General features: G+C 40.8%; 1 protein-coding gene and 1 long non-coding RNA gene across 10 annotated transcripts in view; one reads left to right on the top strand and one right to left on the bottom strand.

Annotated features, from left to right (window-relative positions):
* The window catches only part of NCKAP5 (NCK associated protein 5), a 610,895-nt gene that overhangs the window by 207,267 nt on the left and 377,058 nt on the right, over nt 1-26,570 (top strand). The gene's annotated exons all lie outside the window — the stretch shown is intronic.
* LOC310833630 overlaps nt 2,577-26,570 on the bottom strand; it is a 52,054-nt gene continuing 28,060 nt past the window's right edge. The window contains exon 3 of one of the 2 annotated variants that reach the window (XR_014558855.1): nt 2,577-2,880. This is a non-coding gene — a long non-coding RNA (uncharacterized lncRNA). Of the gene's footprint in view, nt 2,881-8,604; nt 8,924-26,570 lie in introns of those variants that run through there. The other variant, XR_014558856.1, reaches the window with a different exon arrangement.

Below are 26,570 nucleotides of genomic sequence, written 5' to 3'. Positions count from 1 at the left end.
ACGCAGGGCAAAGGGCCACATTTGTGCACGTGCGGGGAGCAGTTTGCGCTTCTGCACATGCACGAAGTGCGATTGGCAAACCTGGAAGTAACCCATTCCAGTACTTCCAGGTTTGCCACGGACGTTCGCTGGAATAGACACTAGACAAGGTGGAGGTATTACTCTACCCCTAAAAAAACATATTTTTTAAAGAAAAAAGCATTGCTTCTACTACTGAAAGCAAGTCTGCAAAAAAAAAAAAGCTTTTCTGAACACCCATTTCAGAGATCTACCCTACCCCAATGCTTTAAATCTGTTTCTCCTCCACAAACCAGTCATTTCACTCACCTTCCTAGAGTTGCACAAAAGTGTGTTGTTGTTGCTGGGATAGGTACTTCTTGCCTTTAAGGCCACCTGGGTTTCCATAGACAACGATGGTTCCTCATTATCCTTTTACCTGTTCCTTCAGAGGGAGTGCAGCCTCATCTAAACAGGCAAAGTCTCCGATTCTTGGATCTGGGAACCATTCATCCACAGTGTCTCTGTTTTAGCAGCTTTAATCTTATAACCACCACTGCATCCAGACACTGGTTCAGAATTGGCACAAACTCTCCTGGCTCATCTTAAATGCATGTCAGATGGCAATGGTGGTTGCTCGTGAGTACCGGTAACCAGTCAGGACTCCGCCCTGTCTTTTACAGGTTTTATTTTGGTGCAAAACTATTTACAAGTGCAGAACCACAAGTTCATGTCTGCCTCAATCGCTAGCAGAATCCGGGAATGGTCGTTTCCGGGTCCTCCCCCAACATAATAGCTTAGTCACCCCCAGCCTTTTCCTTCTTTGCATTTTACCCCTCTGCGCAGGGTGGGTGACAGAAGAGGCGTGCTTCCCTCCTGGCCGGCTTGGCCAGGAGCAGTGCTGAAGCTCCCAGCCTTTTCCTTCTTTGCATTTTACCCCTCTGCGCAGGGTGGGTGACAGAAGAGGCGTGCTTCCCTCCTGGCCGGCTTGGCCAGGAGCAGTGCTGAAGCTCCCAGCCTTTTCCTTCTTTGCATTTTACCCCTCTGCGCAGGGTGGGTGACAGAAGAGGCGTGCTTCCCTCCTGGCTGGCTTGGCCAGGAGCAGTGCTGAAGCTCCCAGCCTTTTCCTTCTTTGCATTTTACCCCTCTGCGCAGGGTGGGTGACAGAAGAGGCGTGCTTCCCTCCTGGCCGGCTTGGCCAGGAGCAGTGCTGAAGCTCCCAGCCTTTTCCTTCTTTGCATTTTACCCCTCTGCACAGGGTGGGTGACAGAAGAGGCGTGCTTCCCTCCTGGCCGGCTTGGCCAGGAGCAGTGCTGAAGCTCCCAGCAGCATCCTCTGGTCCCTCCCCCTCTTCCCCACTGGAGGTGTGGCTTTCCCCACTACAGGAAGAGGAACTGCTTCGCAAGATTTTCGGAGGTTCCATGTAACCCAACTGCCCCTCTGCTTCCCTTCCCTGTTCCGATGGCGGTCCCCTGACGATGGAGAAATAGGATCTCAAGCCTCCTGATAACTGCCCCAAAGGCTTCCTATAGATGTTAAAAAGCACTGGAGCTAAAGAGCCTTGCAGTTCCCCACAGCTAAGTTGCCAGGGTGTAGACACATAGTCTCACAGAGCTATCCTCTGAGACCTGACATACAAACAGGAGCCAAACCACTGTAGAGCAATGGCTTCAAACCCCAACTCATATAGATGATCCGAGAAAAGACCATGGTCAATGGCATCAAAAGTCACTAAGGGTTCCTGCTGGGAGGGTTGTACTCCCCCATCTGTACGCTAGAGAAACTCATCAGTCAAGGCTGATTCTAGGCCAAAACTAGGGCTTTCCAGTCTGTTCAAATAGTGGAAACTGGGGGGAAGTAGCAGTTTAGTCCACATCATTAAAGCAACAAGAAACAAAAATATAACTTTTACAGTAGGCTTTTATTAAGTCCCTTATATCCTGCAGATACACAGGATTCTTGCTATTAATTTGCTTAATTTGATTATATCAGTCTTTGATAGGATTTTTAAAACTATTCTAAGAATACACTGATGATACTCATTAAACCTAATGGAGTCTAACAATTTATCACACAAATTAAAATACCTTCTCATAACACCCCTCCGCTTACCCTGTTTGTGTCAGAAGAAGATTGTTGAAATAAATCAAGGACGGGTTTCCGATATCCCAAGTACTTTGCAAAGTAGTGCCTCAGGGGACCTTCTCACATGATCTTTTGTACTTGGGAACAGATATAATCAGAGTACAAAATACAAGCACACAGTGTTATTTGTGAAGGGTACATGTTTTGTGTAAATTGACACTTTCCTTCAAAATCCGTGAAGCAGCCACTTGGGGGAAAACTACACCTCCATGTATTTTTAAAGGAGAAAATGGTAGGTTGCAGATCACAATTTTCATGGTACACGTACATTAAAATAAAAATAAAAATAAAAATAAAAATATGTACTTAAGTACAAAATATAGCAGAAATAGGAGCTACCTAATCTACTTACCTATTGTAGCAAAATATTTATTTATTTGAGATCATTTCTATTCTCGTGTGTTCACACACACGCAACTGGGGTGTGTGGGGTGTTGGGGAAGAGTAGTACCTGTGAGGGGGGACTCGTTGTGCTTCTTCTGGGGTAGTTTGTCCATCTTTGATCCCCACCCTATACACAGCTCTCACCTGTGGGTCCAAGAAGCTGTCGGCGTGTGACAGCAGCCACACTCCAGGAACTGCTTCAACTGGCCAGCTACATCCAGGTGAGCATAGCTGATGGATATAAAACCCTCAGTGAGTCAGGAACTTCCCCTGCATGCGAAGACAGGCTCTAGTGGACTGAGCAGACAACACCAATAGCGGTTTCAGTAGTCAAGAAGGTGGATTCTGCATGTGCTGTAGAGGGAAGTGAGGGAAATATGGGGCTTGTCAGCCTGGGAAGGTAGCCTATCTACGAGAAGGAAAGCTGTCATCCTAAACCTCTGCTGCCTTGCATAATATCTTCAAGCGAAAAGGCTAAGGAGCAAACCCTACACAAATCCAGAGTAGAGTCTGTAAGGCGGTTTTGATAGCGCCTTGTACATCTCCTTCCAGCAACTCCTGCTGCCAAGCTGGAGCCAAATGTATTGCTCTGCTTTCCTTTGAACCACATCAGCAAGGCCGAAAGAGGGATCCTATTGTCTGGGCAGCCCAGGATCTCCATGCACACTACCCAGGCTTGTACCCTGGAAAGGCCGCTTCACCCATGGAGGCACATTCCATTGTCTTGTGAGACTGGTGGATGCTAACAATACAACTAAAACCAGTTCCTAATTCAAACTCCATTGCACTCCTGATTTTTCCTTTGCAGCTTTAGGTTTCCTGCATCTGATTTTATAAGATATCAGGTGATAGGGAAGTAGATGTGGTCTTGCTTTAAACAACTTGGGACCAGCTTACTCAAGATACTCCTTCACTCCATATATTCCTGCCCAGCAACTGCACTGGGTAGACTGAAAGGAGTCGATACTTCAGGGGTGTGTTTATTTTGTTATAGAAACTGGGCTTTTAGTGTTGCTACTCCAGCCCAACTGCAATTAGGCATGCCTCAGCACCTTGATATTTAGGTAGCTATGGAAGACCTTTTAAAGAAGGTGTTTAATAATTTTAAAGGAATAATTATTGCACATTTGTAGAAATGGTTGTGTTGCTAATTGTTTACTGAGTCAATAATCTCTTGTATTTCATCTTACTGTACACCACTTTGGTACCTTTTAGTTGTGAAGCAGTTTATAAATTTGCAAATAATTAAAAAAGAACTCCCAAGGGCTTATTCCTCTTTGCCATAACATAGAGAAAGAATAGGCAAATGTGCCATAGAATACAAGCCACTGCTGTTACATTGTGCATCAAAGGTCTTAAAGTTACAGGTACTGTCCTGTTTTTCCCTGGCTGGAGTTAGGAAACCTAATTGCATTGACAGCTAGCTTGTGATCCAACAAGATGGATGCAGAACACCAGCCAGGAATGGTGGCCTCCTAGGGACTCAATAACCTGGCTGGGCTTGCAAATGCAAAGGTGTCATAAAGCATCTGAAAGTCCTTCAAATACATAATTTGTGTGCTGCATTCAACTTTATGGCTCTGGAAAGCCTGCCAAAAATGTGCAAAACAGAAAATAGGCATGGTATGTAAATAACTTGGGAGAGTTTATCTTTATGTCAGCGTAAATTCATTTTGCCAATGTAATCCTGAAGGCCTAGTGTGCGTCTGCCACATTTTCTAATGGTATCATGACTGATACACAGCATTGTGGTTGTGGTAATGGCTGTTTGTGCTGCACACAGCACCTCAGTTGAAAAGCTGACCCAAGCCACTATTTGCTCCAAAACAGCTAGACACAGAGGATCAGGTGTGAAAATTAGGTCTGCTCAGATATGATGGAAAGAAACGTAAATGATCTTTTAATTTAGCAGTATTCTATGAAATTTACTACCCTTAATTGTGCCGTTAAAAGGTTACAGGTCCAAAAGATGAGCATTATTATAGTAGGTGAACATATGTTTGTGTATGTTGTTATGATGTCTGCTCTGAATCCTAAATTCATTATTTGCCCCAAGCGGCACTTCTCCATCTGTTCCACCGTATATTTTAATGAATCTTTCACATTTCATGGCACTTTGAAGGATATTTAAGCAAGCAGCTACACTGGAAAAAAGTCTATAAAGGGTAAAGGGCAAGAAGGTGCTCTGAAATGGTACAATAAAGGTGATGAGGCATGCTTTTAAAGTCCAAGGCAGATGATTACCATGAAACATGAAAATGATACTGGAGTCTTTTGGCTTAAGGCCTCATTTCCAGTCCAAGTTACTGTTCCTGTAGCTTTCCCTCTCTCATCAGTAGGTTTGCTTCAGTAGAGAATTCAGGAGATAAAGTTGCAATTTTATATTTTATCTACTAGTACTTGACCAGGCTTATCTAATGTTAGTGATGTAAGTATGTGTATAAGATGCTTAATTGTAACATTTAATATGTAGTTTAATGTAATAATGTAAATGTAGTAGTGCAGCATTTTGACTGGCTCCCTAGAAATCTAGTAAACTATGCTTTCCAAATACAAAAACATGCTCATGAGAGATCCAGTGCAGTGAGGAGTTAAGAGGCAGGGTAGCCAACTTAGGGCCCTCCGGATGTTGTAAACTACAATTCCCATTATCACTTGCCATTGTGCAGGCTGGGAGCTGTAGTCCAAAACATCTCAAGAGCACCACATTGGCTACCCCTGAGCTAAGGTGTTAGGGCATCATGAAGATTCAGTTTCAGCTACTCAGGTATGACCATACTCTAGCTGCTAGAGTCATAACTGAAACGTCACTAAAATCTGAAGGATTTTAGGGAAGTCAAAAAGTTTAACCAGCAGACTTTATAGGTGAAGTTGAAGCGATATCTTGGGTCAGTTATTATGTAATAAGATGGGATGACCCTATGGACGATACCCTAGGCAATTTGACATAAAAGTGTGATCACCAGGGCAACCCTACCTGTATGTACTCAGAAGTAAGTCAGACTGACTTCCGGTGTACTGCGGAGGACAATGGCGGTGTGCTAAGTGTCGTCCTCGACACAGAGCTGGCAGAGAGGCTTCAAGGGTTGCGCTAGAGCTCAGCACCCCCAAAAAAAATCCCCACAGAGGAGTGGGGGCCTGAGGGCTCCAGCAGAGTGGAAAAACTCACCCCCTGAACGTTTCCAGGCTGCTGCTGTGTGCGCAGGAGGGAAAGGGAAGAGGCTTGAGTTCACTCTCGACACTAATGCAGCCTGCTGCCAAAGCTACGATTCGTCACCAGAAGCAGTAGATCTTCCAATTAGAAGTAAATGTCAAATGAAACATTTAAAATTAGAAGCTAAAAAGTTAATTCGACAAAACGGAAGCAAAACAGGAAGTCAGCTTCCGATTTCTGCGGGTGAGCTCTGCAAAGGAACTTTTTTGTGAATGGGACACAGAGACTGCCTACAGCAATGGAGAATTGAAACATTTAACTTTGACTGAGTGGATGGTTACATTCTAACAGATATATATATTAACTGTATCTTAAAGACTGTATTCTTAAAGACACAAATTTGAAGTGGAACTGGCCTAACCTTTTTTTCTGTTTTCTTGATTTATTTTTAATTTTTATTTTTTGTCCTTTTAATTGTATATTTTATGTTTCCTGATTTATTGGATGTTTTTATTTATTTCTGCCTTCCTTTTTGTTATATGACTGTATGATTTGTTGCTGTTGGGAGGGAGAAGGCAGACTGTATGTGCCTATGTTTCTCTTTAATTTATGCCCACTGATCCCACTGCAGTAGCATCCCAATTCCAGTTCACAGATATTTGTGTACCTGCAAAATATCACCTACTAGCTGTAGCCATTCATTTATATTGTAAATCCTATGCATGCCTACTCAGCAGTAAGAGACATTGAGTTCAGTGGGGCTTATTCCCAGGTCGGTGGGTTAAGGGTTGCAGCCATAGTCATATTTATGAAATGTTTGTTAGGGCACAGATCTTCAGATTTATCCCTGCAATCATAAATGCTATTCACTTAATGTTTTTATAACAAAGCTGAAATGCCATCAGTGCCTGAAAAAATATTCTAGGAAAAGTTCCAGAAGAGTAGCAGTGCTAGTCTAAATTTTCCTCCAAATATAATTAGTGTTAATCTGTGCTGCAGCAAAACAACAGAGTCCTGTGGCACTTTACTTAAAATACTAACAAATCATCATGTCATATGCTTTTGCTGGCTAGAGCCACTTTGACAGATGCATTTCGTTTATATAGAGCAGACTTCCCCAACTTGGTGATCTTCAGATGCTGTTGGACTCCAACTCCCATCAACCACAGCAAGCATGCCCAAGGTCAGGGATGAGGGGAAATGATATCCAGAAGGATCTGGAGAGCAACTGCTGGAGGAAGACTGATGTAGACACTGCAACATTAATAAATTAATTGAAGGAAGGATATTTACCATAATTGCAAATTTATTTCATTGACTAAAATATTTAATTTGTAGAACATATGTTCAGGAGGATGAAAGGGAATAGTAGAACTCAAGGGGAATAGAAATGTTCAATGTTAGAGTGTTCAAATGTTACAGTACTTTTAAAGAGCAATACTTCTATAATCTAGAGTACTCTTCATAAAGCAAATTTGCAACAGACGAAGTGGTTTTTTTGGAAGCTTAAGCCACAGAAAGTCTATTAATTTTCTAAGGTTCACCAGAATCTGTATTGCTTTTTCCTCCCTATATCAGGCTAATATGGCTACCGGTCTGAAATTAATTAAAGTAATTTTATTTGAAAACTTTTATTATATTTAAAATTACTGAAAATGAAATAAGCTCCCTGAGCCTATTGAATAAGAATGCATTCAAATAAACAAACACATCTATTAGGTTAGATCTAGATTAGGCAAACTTGGGTCCCAGTGAAATTAGTGGGCCAAGTTAACTAACTTAGTTTTGATCTGGCCCATTGTCTTTTTCTTGCCATGGAGACTGTTGTGCATCAACAACAAGTATACCATAAAACAGTTGGCTATTTTAGAGAATGCTTATGTAGTCTGAGCTGAACATAGCTTTTGCATTATTAAATGGATCCTAAACTTTTGACCTCTCACTAGCTGAAGTGGATAGCTGTAATGTTCCAGTTCATATACAGTGGTACCTCGGGTTACAGACGCTTCAGGTTACAGACTCTGCTAACCCAGAAATAGTACCTCGGGTTAAAAAATTTGCTTCAGGATGAGAACAGAAATCATGCAGCGGCCGCGTGGTGACAGTGGGAGGCCCCATTAGCTAAAGTGGTGCTTCAGGTTCAGAACAGTTTCAGGTTAAGAATGGACCTCCGGAATGAATTAAGTTCTTAACCCGAGGTACCACTGTATCTTTCCATGTTCGGAAACTCCCTTCCATGTTATTATCTTTCTCTTTAAGTGATTGACTTCAGTCTCTTGAGAAAGCTATGGTCACCCTTGAAAACTTGGAGCTTCTAAGCAGTTAATATGCATTTTCTCTTAGATTTCCCTGAGCCTCAGCTGGTTTGTAGGGTATGGGAGAAATAAAATTGCCACCTTGTTGTAATCTGAAGCTAAGATTTTAGCTATAGTTTGGTGCAAACTGGATAGCCTGAATTGCTTCTGAGTGGCATGCAGTAATCAATATATCCATATCTATATCTATATCTATATCTATATTTATATCTATATCTCTATATCTCTATCTCTATCTCTATCTCTATCTCTCTGTCTCTCTATCTCTCTATCTATCTCTATCTCTATCTCTATCTCTATCTCTATCTATCTCTATCTCTATCTCTATCTCTATCTCTGTCTATGGTAAATGCAGCATGGATCGAGGGCATTGTATATTAGAGTTTTCTAACTACTTCTACACATATATAGATTGAGATTGTCATCTTAAGTAGATGCATACCAGTTTAATTGCAGTGTTTCAGGATATTTCAAGAGGAGAAAATAATTAATTGTGAAGACACTTAAACATTTTCTTATACAGGATTCATGAGACCACAGACTCTTAAATGTGCTTAATTATATACCATCTGTGAGTGATAGTATTAGCCTCTGTGTGCAGGAAGAACCAGCAGCACACATGGAGTACACTTGGATTGCCAGTAAAGGTAAAGATGTGAAAAGGATCTAGGGGTCTTAGTAGACCTCAAGCTTACCATGAGTCAACAGCGTGATGCAGCAGCAAAAAATAAAATAAAAAATGAATGCTGTTCTAGACTGCATCAACAGAAATATAGTGTCCAGATCAAGGGAAGTAATAGTACCACTCTATTCTGCCTTGGTCAGACCATACCTGGAGTACTGTGTCCAGTTCTGGGCAGCACAGTTTAAGAAGGATATTGACAAACTGGAACTTGTGTAGAGGAGGGTGACCAAGATGATCAAGGGTCTGGAAAACAAGCCTTATGAGGAGTAGTTGAGGGAATCAGGTATGTTTAGCATGGAAAAGAGGTGACTGAGAGGAGATTTGATAGCCATCTTCAAATATCTAAAGGGCTGTCACATGGAGCAAGCTGGTTTTCTCCTGCAGAGGCTAGGACTTGAACTAATGGATTCAAGTTACAGGAAAAGAACTTTCTGATGATAAAAGCTGTATGACAGTGGAACCTATTCCCACAAGAGGCGGTGGACTCTTCTAAAAATGATGGTGATTAGAGGTTTTCAAGCAGAGGTTGGATGGCCATCTGTCATGTATGATCTAGTTGACATTCCTGCATTGCAGGGAGTTGGACTAGATGACCCCTTTACAATTCTGCAATTCTATGATTCTATTAACACCCATTGATGTTCATAAGGTTTTATTTTGTTTGTAGGGCTTGATATCTATGTAGGTAGTCCCCCCCCCCTACTCCCCTGAGGATGAAAGCAAAAAGATTCTCAGGTCATTAATGTGGAGAATGATCTCAAACACAATAGATTTTCCTCATGACAAATCACACACAATCTCCATAGCAACGCTTCCATCATTATGCATAAGATTTCAATATAGTTACAAAAATAAGCTTGGTGGGAGTGGAAAAGAATTGCCATATATAGGGTGAGACTTGTGGGTGGAAAATCATGCACAGATAGATCGAAAAGCAACTGTTCTTTTTAAAAAAAAAAAAACAAAAGAGGAGGGGAAAGTGATTGGATGCTTTGTGTTTTGGAAAGTGGTGATTAAGTCAGTACATTATCTTGAAATGAAAGGCTCTCGTCTGAAATATAGTGAAATATAGTGGTCTCTCTGCCACACTAAAAAGAACAATTTGAGCATCATTCTTTTTCTCCAACCCACTTTCACAATATTAGAAGGAGCTTTGTATAAATCAAGATGTTTCTGATCAGCTGTTGAATAAAAATTATGACGAATCCTAACTGTTTTTCCAACCAGGACTGAGATCTACTGATTTCCCTTCCCTCTGCAGCTAGGGATGAGAAATTTTTTTGGTTCAGTTCACATTTTAATGTGCACCTACATATTTTACACACCCTAAAACAATACATAGCTTTCCTTTGAAATGTCCACCTTTCTGAGTTCTGTATGTAGTTCTCTGATTAAGAAATATGTACAAGAATGCATAAATTAGTGTGCATAAAGATACACTCATTTGTGAAAATTATATGTATAATGCATTGTGTTACAGAAAATGTGTGCATAATATATATTGCAGTATAATGTGTATATTAAGAGAAATAGGAACTAAAATGAATTTTAAATAATTGTTCTACTCCACACTGGAGTAGAGTGGGTAATAATAATAATAAAAATAAAAGGTTAGCTGACTTCACGGTTTGGAGGAGGGGATCTGATAACTACTGGAGTTGGTGGGTCTGCAACATTTAAACTCCCCTCTCTTCATAGACCATGGCTTCCACATAACTAGGATTTCATGTGAGCAAAGCAATATGGAAGATCCTGTTGAACTCTATTAACATTTCATCCCACTAGATGTTCTGTCAGTTAATGTAAAACATAATAAGATGATTTGTCAGTAGATGTATGCAGAACTTTTTATTTGCATATAAAGTGGCACATTTACCCTCAACAATAACTAGGCCTGAAGGAGTGATATTTAATAGGAGAATATAATTATTCTGCTCAGGTCATAAACATTTTCTTTAGGGCAATGGGCAACCGTTTAAGGACAAGACCCATAATCATTCATGTAAATGATTTTAATATTACAAAATGGAGCTAGTAAAGATTTAAGATACAAAGAGAGAGGGAGGGAGGGAGGGAGGAGAACACTACAATTCAGTTTTAATGAAACATCTCTTTCTTATCAACTGCCTTAGCGGCTGAATTCATAAAGGTCAACAAGCTCTCTACCTTAAACATATTACTATCATTTATGCTCACATTGTGTGATGTGACTTTTGAGTCTTTTATATATATATGTCTGAGGTATCCAATACATATAATTAATGCACCATGCAAGAATATATATATATATATATAATGATATATATATATATATATATATATATATATATATATAATGATTAACTCAGTGTTTCCCAACCTTTTTTGGGCAAAGGCACACTTGTTTCATGAAAAAAATCTCGAGGCACACCACCATGCCAGATGGGGAAAGGTCACTTTTTACTTATGTAAAAAAAAATAAAAAAATAGTAACAGCATAGAAGGTAATGGTTATCTCTTTGATGTCTGATGGGAGGGCATTCCACAGGGCGGGCGCCACTACTGAGAAGGCCCTCTGCCTGGTTCCCTGTAACCTCACTTTTCACAGTGAGGGAATTGCCAGAAGGCCCTTGGCACTGGATCTCAGTGTCTGGGCTGAACGATGGTGGCGGAGACGCTACTTCAGGTATACTGGACCGAAACCGCTTAGGGCTTTAAAGGTCAGCACCAACACTTTGAATTGTGCTCGGAAAGGTACTGGGAGCCAATGTAGGTCTTTCAAGACTGTCGTTACGTGGTCTCGGCGGCAGGTAGCAGCGCTCACAGCTTACGGACTGCACCGTGTAACAGGTGTCTGGCCCAGCAGCCTAAGGCGGACAAGCCACTGAAACAGGCATTCAGAATCCATTCATTTCATAAAACCTGCAGGGCTCAATCTCTGTGTTTGTGTATGTGTGTGTGTTTCTGTTTTGCCCAAGGGTCTGGGGGTGGGAGAGAGCTCTTTAGCATGATGCTTTTAAAACAATTAAATTATCAACAAACAAACCTGATGATACGAATAGCAACGTCAGGTGCTACCGGGGGGGGGGAGGGGGCCTACTCGGAAGTAAATACTGCGTCCAGGCGCAATTAGCGCTGATTTAAGGTGCACCAAGACTGCCTAAAAACCTCACCAAAGATATGCAACAAAGCGCTTCGTTGCAGAGGGGAGAGTTTGTGCACCGTGGAGGCTGGAGGGCTTCTATTCTACATGCGGGGGTTGGGGGGGCGAGGAAAATGTGCTCCGTGGGGGGGGGCGGGGAAGGCAAGAAAAGGAGCTGAGCTCTAACTATAGGCTCCCACGCTTGAGCACGCCCGACTCGGTGGGGCGGACCACCCTCTCTCCTGGAGGAGGAGGAGGAAGAGGAGGAGGAGATTCCCATCCACGGCGTGGCCTCCCGCGCTCCTGAACGGGAAATCTCTGCAGCCCAAGACTCTCCGCGAGGCAGCTCCTCCCTTCCTGCCTTGAGCCGCCGCCAGCCGCGCCCCCTCCCCAGTTATCTGCTGCCTGCCAAGCCCCGCCCCTCTTCATTGTCCTCCCCTTCTGTTTATTCCCCTTCCTCCATCCCTCGCTTTTTTCCCTCTCTTTCCTTTTTTAAAAAAAATATTTTCTCTTCCCCTTCTTTTTTCCCACCCTTTCTCCCCGCCCTCCTGGGTTAAAGGATTTGAGCAATGGGTCTGGAGGTGGAGCTCATCGGAGGATTAGCCCGACTCGCCCGCCTCCCTCCCACGGCACACTAGGCAACGTCCGGCGGCACACTAGTGTGCCGCGGCACACCGGTTGGGAAACACTGGATTAACTGAATATATATATATATATAATGATTCTACTAAATAGAAAAGCTTGTGGGAACAGCCTTAACAAACTTGGCATGACTATACAAGCATCCTCCCCTGCCTGTTATTCTGTTATAACATGCCATGATTGTATGTAATAGCTTTATTATAAGGATCCTGCAGGGGTACACATACCCCTAAACATTTTGTGAATCTAGGCTTGGCGTCTTTGAGGGACAGTATTTCAGTATGAGTAGGAAAATGAGAGTACCCCTAAACATTTTTTTAAGGAAAAAAGCACTGGGTTTGGATCCTAAGATGTGTTAGCTTAAGGAAATTCATGGAATAGAAGTTGTCCATCCTCTCCTCTCCCTGCAGCCCCCCGTGCCCCCTAAAAACAGCTATAAACGCTGAACTCCATAGGGAAAGGATCAGATAGATATAAACAGATTATAAATGTACTCCTATGGGGCTTTGATCGGTTTTGGTAAATATTTCCAAAACAGTTCCCCCACCCCTTGCAATGAAGAATTTAAACACGTGTCAGCACACACACAAAGGTAGATGAATGAATGCATACATACAGATGGAATATTTACTGGTCACAATTATTTCAATTCAGCAAACTGCATAGCCTGAGTTGTGGGGTTTTGTTTAAAAAGAAATATAGCACTTGCTCAGATTTGTTTAATTGGTGACAGTGTCACTTTGACCTTTACTTGACCTTAAAATTCTATTTTCCTGTAGAAACCAGAGGACCAAGCATCTCTGAGATACTTGCATTCAAATCCCATTAAATTCAAGAAGAGCTGTGCACAAGTATGCAAAGGCACAGTTTGGCCCTAGGTAATGGTTAGTTCTGTAAATGTCATATTAAGGGAATATAGAAACACAAATATAATGATTTCTCCCATTATATTCATAGACTTTATTATTTCCATGTTCTACGTGACTTTTGATATAGAAATGAAGTTTCCCAATGCAAGAATAAAAGATTAAGTGCATGAGCTTTCACTGAAGCAACTGATCTGCTAATTATCATGGTTCATTTTTGGGATAAGGTAGAATTTGGGGAAAATAACACTATAAAATTTATTCATAGCATTTCATGCAATTTCTCTGTATGATTAGTTGCCTCTCTCTCTCACATACACACAAATATCTAACTTGAATTTTTTTATTTATTTAGAAGATTGTTCTTCATTTAAAAAAGAAATCCCAGAGTGAACTACAATATAATAAACATAATAATATGCAACTTATAGAACTTTAAAAACTTGGTCACTGCACCAGACCATGGTGGGCATTGGGAGACCTGTGCATGCCTCCTATATCCCTACCCTCTTGCCACTGTCCTTGAACTCAGTATAATGTTCCTTAACCAAACAGAGGTCATGAACCTGTGCCTATGCATGGACTGTAAGGGAAAGAGGGGAAAACAAGGTTTACCGCAATGTGTGCACACGTGTCTGCAGAATCCAAACTGTTCTGAAATTTTCAAGGTTTGTTTTGTTTAGAGTGATATTTAAGAGCACAAACTATAGAAATTCCCGCAGTCTTATTTCAGCTATCCAGATCCAACATGATTTATTACCAAAAGAACAGTGTCCAATAGTGTGAGGACAACCGTTTATGATATCAATGTGGCTAAAGGACTGTATCAGTCATCTTAGAGGTATGGGAAAAACAAATGAAATTGGAGATTTTTGAAATCCCTGTTGCTTTTGATGAATTTTGGACCAATGAAACTTGTGCTTCTCTGTTAAGTAACAATCATTTTTCTGTCATACTGTGACACTTCACTGAGCTGTCTCTTTCATCCTTATTTTTTGCTATTGGCAGCAGAATGCTTGCCAACTGCATCATGAGACAATCTAAGAACATTAGAAGAAACCTGCTGGATCAGCCCTGCATCCTGTTCTCACAGTGGCCAACCAGATGCCTATGAGAAACTAGATATAAAAGGCATGGTGACACATTCCAGAGTCATAAACAATCCATGTGTGCAGATGACATTGCTATTTCTGTGGCCAATCCATGTCAGCTTACTTGTCGTTATCCTCATGTTGGAAGAATTTTTCTTAGTCTCTGAAAATCAAGCCAAGTACAATAAACCAAATGTAAACATACCTACGGAAGTAATAACTGGTTCAGGCTGTTGACCCATTCCCATGGCCTGACGACCCATAGATACATTTTAATGTTATTATTTATCCTGATATGAATGTTCTCAATTGTATTTTATTACAGTATTGATAGCCAAAATTAATAAGTAGGTGCAAATTTTATCTCATAGGGTGTGTGTGATTATGGCGTGCATATTGAGCAACATATATCAGGGAGGATTCAACTAATTTGTTGTGCGCAGAGAATGAAGTCTGCTCATGCAGTAAGACTTTCGCCCTGCTCACCCTGCCCCCTAAATTTGTTCTGGCGTGTTGGGGAAAAACCCAGAACTGGTTTAGCTGGTCCAGGGTGTGGGGGAGAAGAGATAAAGTCCCACCACACAAGCAGACCACATTCCCCATGTGCAAACCCCTCTTAGCACAGGATTGAATGCCACCCAGCCATAAATGTCTATATGAATATTTTACACGGGGTGCCTTTTTATCCCAAATCTTACTTAGGTTCATTTATGTCTGTTAATAGATGAAGTTACAATAGATACTTAGTGATGCCATTTGGGCTCTAGGATTCAAAGGAGCGTATGTTTACTGAGATGAGTTAGGTGAAAAGGTACTTTGCAGCATCGTGGAAGGGCCATGGCTTAGTTATAGAGCACGGGCTCTGGTCACTTCCCTATGCCGTTAGTGGTTGCAATACTTCTCCTGTCATGTATAACCCTCAGAGAAAACAATGAAATAGGTCTTATTTACTGCTATCTTAAGTTTCATTGATTTCAGTGGGACATTATTTTGACTGTCACTACTAACTTTTGATGGATTGTGCTCTGCACATAATGGCAAATGAAAAAAATATTACATCAGAGCAGGCTTTGGCTCATCTGTGCATTATAAGAAATCACAATTCAGACAATGCTCTGATATGTGTGCATCATACTTACTGGAGCTGTGAAAGAGCCACCCCTAAGTGTACCATACAGCTATAGGACTCGTCCAGAGTTTTCATATCTGGTTTGCATTTGTCAGTGGCGTAGCGTGGGGGGTGCAGGGGGGGCTGGCCGCACCGGGCGCAACATCTGGGGGTTAGGATTAGGGGGCGCAAATCCACGGGTTAGGGGGTGCAAATTACTTGCCTTGCCCCGGGTGCTGACAACCCACGCTACGCCACTGGCATTTGTAACATCACTTAAACTTGTAGCTTTTATTGTAACTTTGTTTCTGAATAGGTTAAATGTGTTTGATCTCTTAGTCTTGAGTTTGATGGAGATAAAGATCTGGAGTATCAGTTAAATGTTACAACACTGCATGAATATATTTATAGTAAAACATTTGAGCACTGATAAAAGAATATGGGAATCCAAGATCTATCTTTTCATAGTGAGTTTGTTTTATTTTCACTCCTCTGTCAAATTTAAATGGTTTCAAAGAAACAAAAATACTATGGCTCATCATAGCCTAGAAGAGTACAGTGGTACCTCGGGTTACAAACTTAATTCATTCCGGAGGTCCATTCTTAACCCGAAACCGTTCTTAACCTGAGGCGCACTTTCGCTAATGGGGCCTCCTGCTGCTGCTGCGCCACCAGTGCACAATTTCCGTTCTCATCCTGGGGCAAAGTTCTCAACCTGAGGTACTACTTCCAGGTTAGCGGAGTTTGTAATCCAAAGTGTTTGTAACCCAAAGCGTTTGTAAGCTGAGGTACCACTGTATAAGATTGGAAAACTCTGGCATTCTTTATTTTATGCAGATTTAGTCATCACATATATGTAAATGTTCTGTTAGCGTCCTTTTATTGAGGGAAGACATCCACCAGTGGTTTGGGGTGGGAGGCAGTTTTCCATGGATGCCTTCCATCAGAAGAACACCATCCTTAGCTTATCTGCTCCTTGAGCACTCTACAGCCAAGGAAGTGAACAGTTTCTTTTGAAAACTGCTGTGTTTCAAATGATCTAAGATAACATGAAAGTTCTGTCTGCACTCTCATTTCTGTGATGGTCTAGTCTATTTGCACATTAGGAGTAGCAGTCATCAACTAGCCCTGAGTTCCAAAGTGCACATAATGTTAATCCTCCTGTGGTGCAATGGATCAGTGCATCTGGCTGTTAGCCAGAAGATTGTTGGTTGGAGCCTCCCAAAGAACAGCTGTGAGCAGCATTCCTGCATTGCAGGGGGTTGGACTATATGACCCTTGGGGTCCCTTCCAGTTCTACAATTCTATTATCCTAAGTAGGTCATCCCTTAAATGCAGGGGTATATTTTCTTTCCAAATTTACACTATGGGGCTCATGATCTGGATTAGGACTCCAGCATGTGAAGGGGGAACTTTAAACCTTTAAATTTTAAACCGTGTCTGCAGTTTGCATTACAAAAAAGGGTTCTGTTAAAAGGGTTTTGGCAAAGCAGATTTCTAAGGGTAGTAACCATAGAATAATAATTCTGAAATGATGCTCTGAATCTTGATTGTATAAACTCACTAATTTTATTTCTGAATGTTATAAGCAAGTATCTGTGCCCTTTGATGCAACAGGCACAAAAATATATTTGACATTTGTTTTTATTTTACATGGATTAGCTAGATGACTGCTTGTTAAACAGAAAATTGAGGTTTGGCTTTCTGATACGATTTTGTTGCTCTGAAGGTTGTAGTTCCCCCTACCCCCAGACTATCTGGAAAAATCACAGAGTGATAAATATATTCATTGTGCATGACTGAACAATAGGAACACAGACATGATACACTTTCTCATTCTCTTGATGAAGTCTTGTAGTATGAATGTAAAGGCTCCTGCAATTATAGTCCCTTTTGTGTTCCATGCTGCCGGGATGGCATTTTACTTTGTTCAGAATCTCAAGTCCTGCATCTATCTGAGCAAGAAAATAGATGGTGTTCAATGGGTAAGATTATTGGAAGTGTACAGAGCAATGAGCAAGTGCCATCACCATCCCAGTGGAAATTTTCAAAGGGAGACATTCAGCAACAATAGAGTTTATCATACTGCCCCTCTAATGCTATTTCACCACAGGGATCACTATTTGCAGAGTAAAGGAAACAAAGGTAATGCAGAAGTAGCTGAGAAAAATCAATAGCTCGACAATTGTGACCAGCAAGCTGCTTTTGTTAAGTGCAAACTTATCAATAGCCCAGAAAGATAACAAAAGCAGCTCCATTCATACACCAGAAAACTGTCTCCGAGGACTATATTGTAAGAGTAATAATGAAGTTTGTTACATGCAGCTGCATGCTGTTTGGAGTCATTTCTAGCCATTTAGCAAATAGTCACTTTTTTCTTTAAAAATAAAAGTCTTTATCATTTTACATATAAATTGCATTTTGATGATGACATTTCTGAAATATCAGACTGATTCCTAGCTATAAAGTTACAGAATGATAAAGTGATCACTGTGACATTTTGTTGTGACATGTGTTTATGTACCTTTAAAAGAGACTGTGACAGTCCAACTTCTGCTCCTGCTGATGACGCTTTTCACTCTCCTCTGCTTCTGTACCATTGACTAGCTGTACAATCCTAGACCACCACTGACTGAACTTAGAACTCGATTATGGAACTTGAGGTTTGACTTAAGCAGCCCTCTAATGTAAGTGAAAGGATTATATAATGACCATGTTTTTGTCATTTAGTACAATGAATGAATTTCATGCCATTAAAAGGGAGTTAAATGAAGGAAAGGGTCAATATGTATTACTCATTGAACCATTTCCAAGGAAAAAACTGTTCTTTTGGTTTATGCCTGGTTGGAGCAGTTGCTGGGGAGGGTTGGATAAATCTGAGGACTAATCAATTATTTGGCCCAGCTGACAGCCATGGAGCTGTAGACCCAATACCCTCAGGTATTGGGAGGGCCACTCCCATTGTGTCCAGGAAGCTGACCTAAGAGAACAGGTGGGGAAGGGATGGAGATTAGGAGAGGTAATCTGGACTGCAGGAGTTATGAAACCTCAGGCGAACTCTTGCTTTCATCTGAACACTGGAGCTATCTAAAGTGCTGAGACACTGGTTGCCTTGCTTCATGGGTTCTTGCTAAAGACACAACAGGACACACTACCTGTACAATGCCGTTTGGATTTACAGGTGTGTGCTCTCCTCACTCTAAATAGAACCAAAATGGATCAAGGATATTCTTTGTGGTAGCCAGTGTCAAATATATTTTTGTTCAAAAATAGTAAAGCCACTTGAGAGGGCCATGTTTGAGCAGTATAATTCCAAAAAAGGGGAAAGGTTGGGAAGTCCCTCATGCTGTTGCTCCATTCATATTGGCAGCTCCTTGCTTTTTATTTACAATAAGGCAAGAGACTGTGTGACATCTGCTTTGGCCCTAATGTAGTGATTTTCCTAGAGACTCTCCAGAGCCCCATTTCCAGCTGATAGCAGCCAATGGATCAGTGTTCTAAATCTTCTGAGCATACTGCTATCCATGCAAGCTCTTTTGATAAAAAATAAAACAGCAGTGCTACATAACTTGTTGATTTCACAAAGTAGTTTTGATGTGTCTGTTTATTACAACTGCAGTATGCCTTGAAGTGGGTGAATTCAATAGTCAAAGCAAATTAATATTCAGCAAACTGTCAATAGAGTTAAACGAACATGTGATATCTTTTGTGATAATGAACGTATAAATTTCATTGTGACGTCTGCTGACTGGTTCAATAAATTGATTGGTCAATTGATCAGGAAAGCACTCATAAACGCACACAAAATATACCCTTGACAATGGGCTTTATGGGTTCATAGGAAAACTTGAGTGAATTTGCTTCCATTTCACTGACCCTTGGAGTAATGAAAAGCCCTTAAAAAGTTTTGATTTAAAGCTGTGGATCTTGGTGCTTGCTGTTTATTGCTGTCTTGGATGGCTCTGAAAACTCCCAGTGAATTTTTTTTCAACTGCTTACTACACTCCTCATGTAAACAGATGCAGACATCCGGAAATGTCAAGTGTTACAGATATTTGGTTTCAGAATGCAGAATTCCCATGGTCTCTGTGACCATAGCCAAGTATTACTTATGACTCACAAGTAGAGAAGCATATTTATTTTTATTGCCATAAAACTCACGGTAGCAGTTTTAAAACACAACTTAAAGAAACATAACACAGGAGTTTTAAAATTGTGTATTGACTATGTTCTGTGATGACTTATTCTAAACAACAATAAATGGCTCTACTACTTTGGTTATGCAGGAGATGTTAATACTGGTATGTTCCACTAGGGATGGTATATAATCTAATAATCATGATACACTTTAATCACAGGGAGGCCTATAAAAACTTGGGTTCTGGTAGTCCTGGGCAGCAGTAGTTCAGTTTTCATGCTCTGGGGAGCAAGCTGTCAACCTGAACAAGTTAGGAGTATTATCCAAGACAAGCAAGGAGTTGAGTTCCAAAAGCAGCAGCTGATGTTCAGAAGGGCCAGAAGCAAGTAGAATAATCCAGAGTAGGCAGGAAGTTGTGTATAACAGGCTAAATGACAACTCTAAGGAAGTCCAATCTAGAAGCAACATAGAATCTTGAATTTCAGGAGGTCAGGGCTGGAGCGTTAGTTTGCATATCTCTCTTGCACTCACACAGCACCTTATACAGTGCTACACTCAAGCATTTCAGAAGCAGAATCAATTGTGCAAAATATCCAGATATTGGCAAATCTGCTTAATCATAATTTATTTGAATAAGCTTTCCTTGGATTACATTACTGCAGATCTTTATTCTAACCACAGAGTAAGCATTACGTTGCCCATTATTTTTGTTTCAATCCATTGGGCTTCACAGAATAAGTTCATGCAAAATGATCTAAAGAGGACTGCATTGTCATTTTTTTTTAAAGAGCAAGGCAATAATTATGTTGACTACTCCAATTTGCTCTTTAAACCCTGTGAGTAACAAATTATCCCCTTACATGTCATTCTTTGCAAATAAAAGAAAAGTGTGATGGCATTGTATCTTCTGCACTTAAATATATCTTTAGTAAGACAGATTGGCTCCAGAGGATAAATGATGTCCTTCGTTTGCAGTCAAGTGTGAGACAGGACTCATCTTTGAAGGGGTTTATTTAGTTACACTTAAGTGGTATAAAGTTAAACATTCCCTGTACATCATGGTAAGTCATATTTCCCTCCATAACCTATAATAAAGGTTGCAAAAATTGCAGGCTGCCAAGCCTGATATGTACAGCTAAGCGACATGTTTCACAAAATACACAATAGTCAAGCACAAATCAAGTTAAAGTTACTTTTTTTAAAAAAAAGTATTTATTTATATGAGAAAAGGGTGTGTTCTTAGGGTGTGTTGTTCCTGGGCCACTAAAAGCTTTAAAGGTTAATGCTAGTACCTTGAATTCTGCCAGAGCATGGATAAATAGTCAGTTAAGATTTCAAATGTCTTGTATGTGTGCTCTGATCTCTAAAGTGTGGTAAAAATAAATAAATAAATAAATAAATAATACCCCACCCATCTGGCTGGGTTTCCGCAGCCACTCTGGGCGGCTTACAGCATATATAAAAACACAGTAAAACATCAAGCATTCAAAACTTCCCAATACAAGGCTGCCTTCAGATGTCTTCTACTCCTGGGGATTATTATTTTTTTGACTAGTTGAACTTTCTGGATAGTCTTCAAGGGAAGTTGCATGACTAGATATTATAGAAATGTAAGTTATTTCAAGGGGAATAATAACCTTGGCTAACTCCAAGTTCCCTAGAAAGACCCACACCTGGTGAACCAACAAGCTAGTTTAAAGCACCTCTGTCTATTGCTGCCTGTTTATTCAAAAGTACTAGATCTAATGCCACAAGCTGCAAACATACTTTTTGGGAGTGATAGAGAAGTGCAACATCATCCAGCATAGATGTGTAAGTCTCTACCCACACCATAGGACTCACCAACCAGCAGCGTTTCCATCTCGCTGAGATTAGGTTTTAGTTTCCTTGCCTCTCTCTACTTCTGACACAAGCATTCAGGATGCTTTGGGTTGCCCATCAGCTAGAAAGAGATTGAAAAACTAAATGTACCCCCCACTGCCCCAGTTTGTAATTGAATCAATTTTTTGCCCCAGGGCAGGTTGTTCTATGTCTGTTTTATTTATGTAAACCCACTCCCAGCTGAATCATCTCTATTTTCTATAAACTTATTATGAGAAAGACAATTACACTGTCTGCCTGGTGTCTAGAAATGGGATGGTCAGCACATACTTTTAAAAAGGAGCCACTGTGCAGGCAGCTAGAACTCTCAAGGTAACTGACTACACAACACTGTTGCAAGACAATTCAGAGCAGGGCAAACCACCCTCAAAGCACGCCAAAACCTATTATTGTAACACGTCCTCTCTGCCTCAAAGGTTAATCAGAACTACTAGTGATGTAGTATAATTTCCAATATTTTATTGTCTGTAATTAGCATTGTGACATCAGACCCTGACATCAGCAGGGCCTTGACTTTAAGAGCAAAGCTTTGTGGAAGGGCTGTAGCTCAACATCCCAGGTTCAGTCCTCCATATCTCTAGTTAGTTCTGCTGAAGACTACCTGTCTGAAACCCTGGAGAGCCATTGCCAGTCTGTGTAGACAATAGTGAGCCAGAATCAGGCTCGAGGCCCCACTCCATAACAGTGTGAGAGATAGTGTAGACCAGGCATTGTCCAACTCCCAAGAGACTGTGATCTACTCACAGTATAAAAATACTGGCTGTGATCTACCCTGTTATTGACAGCCAAAGTTGTTGAGCTTTGTGATCTACCACAGGCATCCAGTGATCTACCGGTAGATCACGATCGACCTGTTGGACATGCCTGGTGTAGACTATGAACACCATCTTTGAAATAACTGCAGGAAATAGTTAAAAAATGGTCAGGTAAATACAGGTGTGTTTTTTTATTTATCCCAGTGAGACCATTTAAAAGAATTGTTGAGGAAGGTGTTCTGAGTAATTGCAGCCTACAGCAATTAACAATGTTTAGTTCACTTTTTTTTTACTTCATTAGCAGATGGAAAGTTTGTTTTTTCTTCTTCCCATGAAGCAATGTGGCTAAAAGGTCATCATTTTTCTTTTGATTGGTTTGCCATATTTAATGGAAGGGCAGTCTTGATTTGTCAGTTATTCTTGGCCCTAACAGACACTGAAGGTGACATCTACCAGCTTCTCAGCTGGTGTTCCAAAGTATTTAACTACTTAACCTATGGAGAGCTTGCTGTTAATATATCTAAGTGGTCAAATGCACATGAATAGATCCAAGATTTAGTAAAGACACAATCATTACTCTCAGCAGCAGGTGCTTCACTTCCCACTGCGGAGACGATCACCCTGCTGCTTTCAGTCATAGCAAGAGCCACAGGAGCAAAATGCATGAAGAAATAGGAAATGTCACAAGGCAGTGTGTTGGAAATTCCATTTGCTGATAGGCAGTACTTAGTCATATCAATATATAAGGTGACATTTTTGTTTGACAGGTTTAGTTACACTTTCTTACTTCAGGATTTGTCAGTCTGCAAACTCTAGTTTTCAACTGTTAATGCACAATAAGATGAAACACAGCCATAGGTTTTAATATAGTGACGTTTTCCTCTACTTTTTACTGAACCTAAAGTATCCTTAAAGAGTTAGAGAGATACAAGCAGAATGTTGGACTTTGGCCTAGAATTCCTAGGCCAATGTTGGACTTTGGCCTAGAATGAACATATTTAGCCATTACATGGACACATGAGGTGGCCTTGGGCAAATCACTTGTCTCCTACCCGAAGACCTTGCATCGCTAAAATGGGAATGATAATTGTAACTAACAACACAAGGTTACTTCACTAATTAGAAGAATGAAATCAGGGCAGTAAAACAAATCAGTATTTTTATGTACAGCTCTCTGTTCTGGAGTTTTAGCATGGTAAATGTTATACTTGTCCTGATTTAAGTAACCCACACATCTAGTGTATTGGTCTCAGAAATGGATCTTTAAGAATATGGAAGGTGGGCTACTCAGCCAGCTGGTTACTCAAAAATATTACACCATCAGCAGCTCTAGTATGTCCAACACAAAGGCATTAGATTTCAGTGCTCAGATATTTAGGACCAAACAATAGTGGTGGTGTGTATTCGGCTGTTTTGGAAAAAATTGGAGCTTAGTCTGTTTTGAATACCTGGCGCTTGTGTAACCATGCTTAATTGGAACATCAACCTACTTGTGAACAAAAGGAAAATGTTACTGATGCCATAGATTGAGGCTGAAGATAGGTGAGTTGCTAGATTCTGGAAATAAATGGAATCCCATATTTGTTGCATTTAATGAATGGGTAGCATTTTGTCAAAGAATTGCAAGTTCTCCAAGTATAACTCTATTTCCTCCCTCTGTGGAAGGGCTGTGACTTAAAAGATAAGCATGCACTGTCTACACAGGAGGTACCAGGTTCAGGCAACTTAAAAGAGGTAGCAATGCTAGGACAGACCATTGCCCGAGTTCTTAGACACAATAAAAAAGGCAGTTTCAAAAAAATGGTGTGTAGATGTATGAACCATACAAATAGAAATAGTACTAGGATGGTGTTGGAGAGCACATGTTTTATACAACAATAGTCTTTGAGGTGTTGGAGGGTCCAGTGTTCTTTCCAGTCTGGAATCTTCAGTGCCAAACTGCATGTTAGCTTAATATATAGCACGCCACTCTGTCTCTTGGTTTTCTTTAATTAATTTATGACAAACATGGGGAGGGATTGCTAAATAGAATCACAGTGCATGGAGCCCCTTCTTCCTCCAACTGCATTGTTCCCCACAAAAAGATTACTGTGCAGGTACAAGGTTTAGAATAAGAAAATAGCACCAGTAAAAACTCCCCCCAAACTGGGGGAGGGGGGCAATATTCAGGAGGTCGCATCTGGGGATGGAAGTGATAAACCTTCCTTTCTACGTGTGGTGATTCCTTTAACAATCCTCTCCACTGTAATTCATTAAAGAAACATAAGAAACTTTGCTACACGTTAAGCATAATGTGCAATTTGAACCTGTTGTTCTCTTGAAACTTTACACTCCAGTCTCAGCCCTACCAGGGGCCTCTGTTGAATTGATTTGTTCCTCTCTGTTCAGTGTTGATATTGTAGCACTTAAGTGGGAGTATCAGCCACCACTATCCACACACTGTTCCTTCATGGGCAATAACGTCATTGAGGAGGCAGCATGAAGTTGCAAGACTAGTTCAGAGAACTCAAGTTTTCATAGCCAGAGGAATGAGATCAGCACAGGAAGCACTCTAGGAATTATTACTATTTAGGAATGGTTTTGCAAAATAAGAAGAGGCTGTGCGGTGTCACAGAAAGAGTCTGTGAGAAAGCATTTATCAAGTTAATGAAAAGCTTGTCCTGTGCAATCAAAGGATAGATCAAGGCCTCTTTTTCTTTCTTTCCATCTTCCAAACTTTCTTTGTGGCTTAACAGATGCTTGCATATTCTGCATGCCTTTCCAGCCCAGACATCCAGTGTTTGGATTGATTCTAACATGATGATGAGAATGAGTCATCTACATCACTTATTATAATCTTCAAATATACACTGATAAAGGTCTCTGTCCTTAAGCAAAACAAGCCAAAATGCCATCAGATAAAGCTGTTTTCAGTGTTCTGATATCTTAATTAAATTACTACAAATTGATATAGCAGTTGATTTTAGAAAATAATTTAGAAAATGATGTGTTTACAAAAGTTTGGCAAGTCTTTCCTATTTTCTGAGTAGTAGTAATCATAATTCACTATTTTTCATAAAAGTGACTCAAAGTAGCTTCCAGAAAAGAAAAGAAAAACAAGCAAAAGCAACCTAAAATGCTCACTGGTGATAAGCATAAAAAAACAGATCAGACACAACCCACCCCACTAAAGAGATAAGCAGAAAATTAAGGTACCTAAAAACAGATACTGATGGTGCTCGATGTGCATCCCTGGGGAGGTCCTTCTGCAATTGGGAAGGCACTACTGAGAAGGCTGGTTCTCATGTTGCTGCCCTCTGCACCTCCTTCCGAGGGGGAATACAGAGAAGGGCCTCAGATGATGAATGCTGGGTTTGAATTGGTTGATGTTGGGTGAGACAGTCCTTGAGATATTCGGGTCCTGAGCAGCATAAGGCTTTATAGGTAAAAGCAGCACTTTAACTGGACCCAGAAACTAATTGTCAGCCCATGAAGTCATGCCAGGATTGTTGTTATATGTTCAGACTGTCTTGCCCTGATCAGCAATCTGGTCATTTAATTCTGCACCAGCTACAATTTCTAAACTGTCTTCAAAGGTTGGCAATTAGAAGCAGAAATAGCTTTTAGACTTGGCACCTATTGTTTACACTGTAAAACTGAAAGGCTTTTAACCTGTGTTCTGCATAGCTGGTCTATTTCCTCTTCTTTAACAGAAGTAAGTATTATTTGTCAATTGCACTATGTTTTAGTCCAGGGGTGGGGAACTTCAGCCCTGTAGCAAAATGCAACCCTCCAATCCTCTCTATTTGGCTCTCTCCAGGCCACACACACTCCTTATCCACACCCTCTCCCCCCAGGTTGCATCCCTCACTGGCCTTGCTTCACATGCTGCCTGACTGGAATGTGTCCTTGAACTCTGGTAATGCTTTTTGATTGCCTGGATACAGGAAAGAGGCATGTGTGTACAGAAAGTAGCCTTTGGTTCAAAGGTAAAATCTACAGTAATTTTTCTGCCACTTATGCTTGTGGTTCCATCCAGCACCAGCATGTGCCTCCTGGCTAAAATAGGTTCCAAATCCTTTTTCTAGGCATGTGGTATCCTCTGGCAGGACTGGATGTTTGGGCATCTGCTGAGACATTGCTGAATCCCAGAGTTCCCTGGTCCTGCTTTTCCTCTTCCTCGCCATTAACACCAGCTTTATCCCAAGTGCCCAGAGGGAAAGGGGGAAAACTACTTCCATCTTCTTGGATAGCAATTGTAGTTAGAATTTTCATACGCTTTTCTGAAAGGTTTTGTGGGATAGCTCCT

The sequence above is a fragment of the Podarcis gaigeae genome (genome assembly GCF_964106915.1).
Source record: "Podarcis gaigeae genome assembly, chromosome: 1".
Classification (NCBI taxonomy): Eukaryota; Metazoa; Chordata; class Lepidosauria; order Squamata; family Lacertidae; genus Podarcis; species Podarcis gaigeae.
Note: the sequence above shows the minus strand (reverse complement) of the source record. Positions and strands in the feature narration are given on the sequence as shown.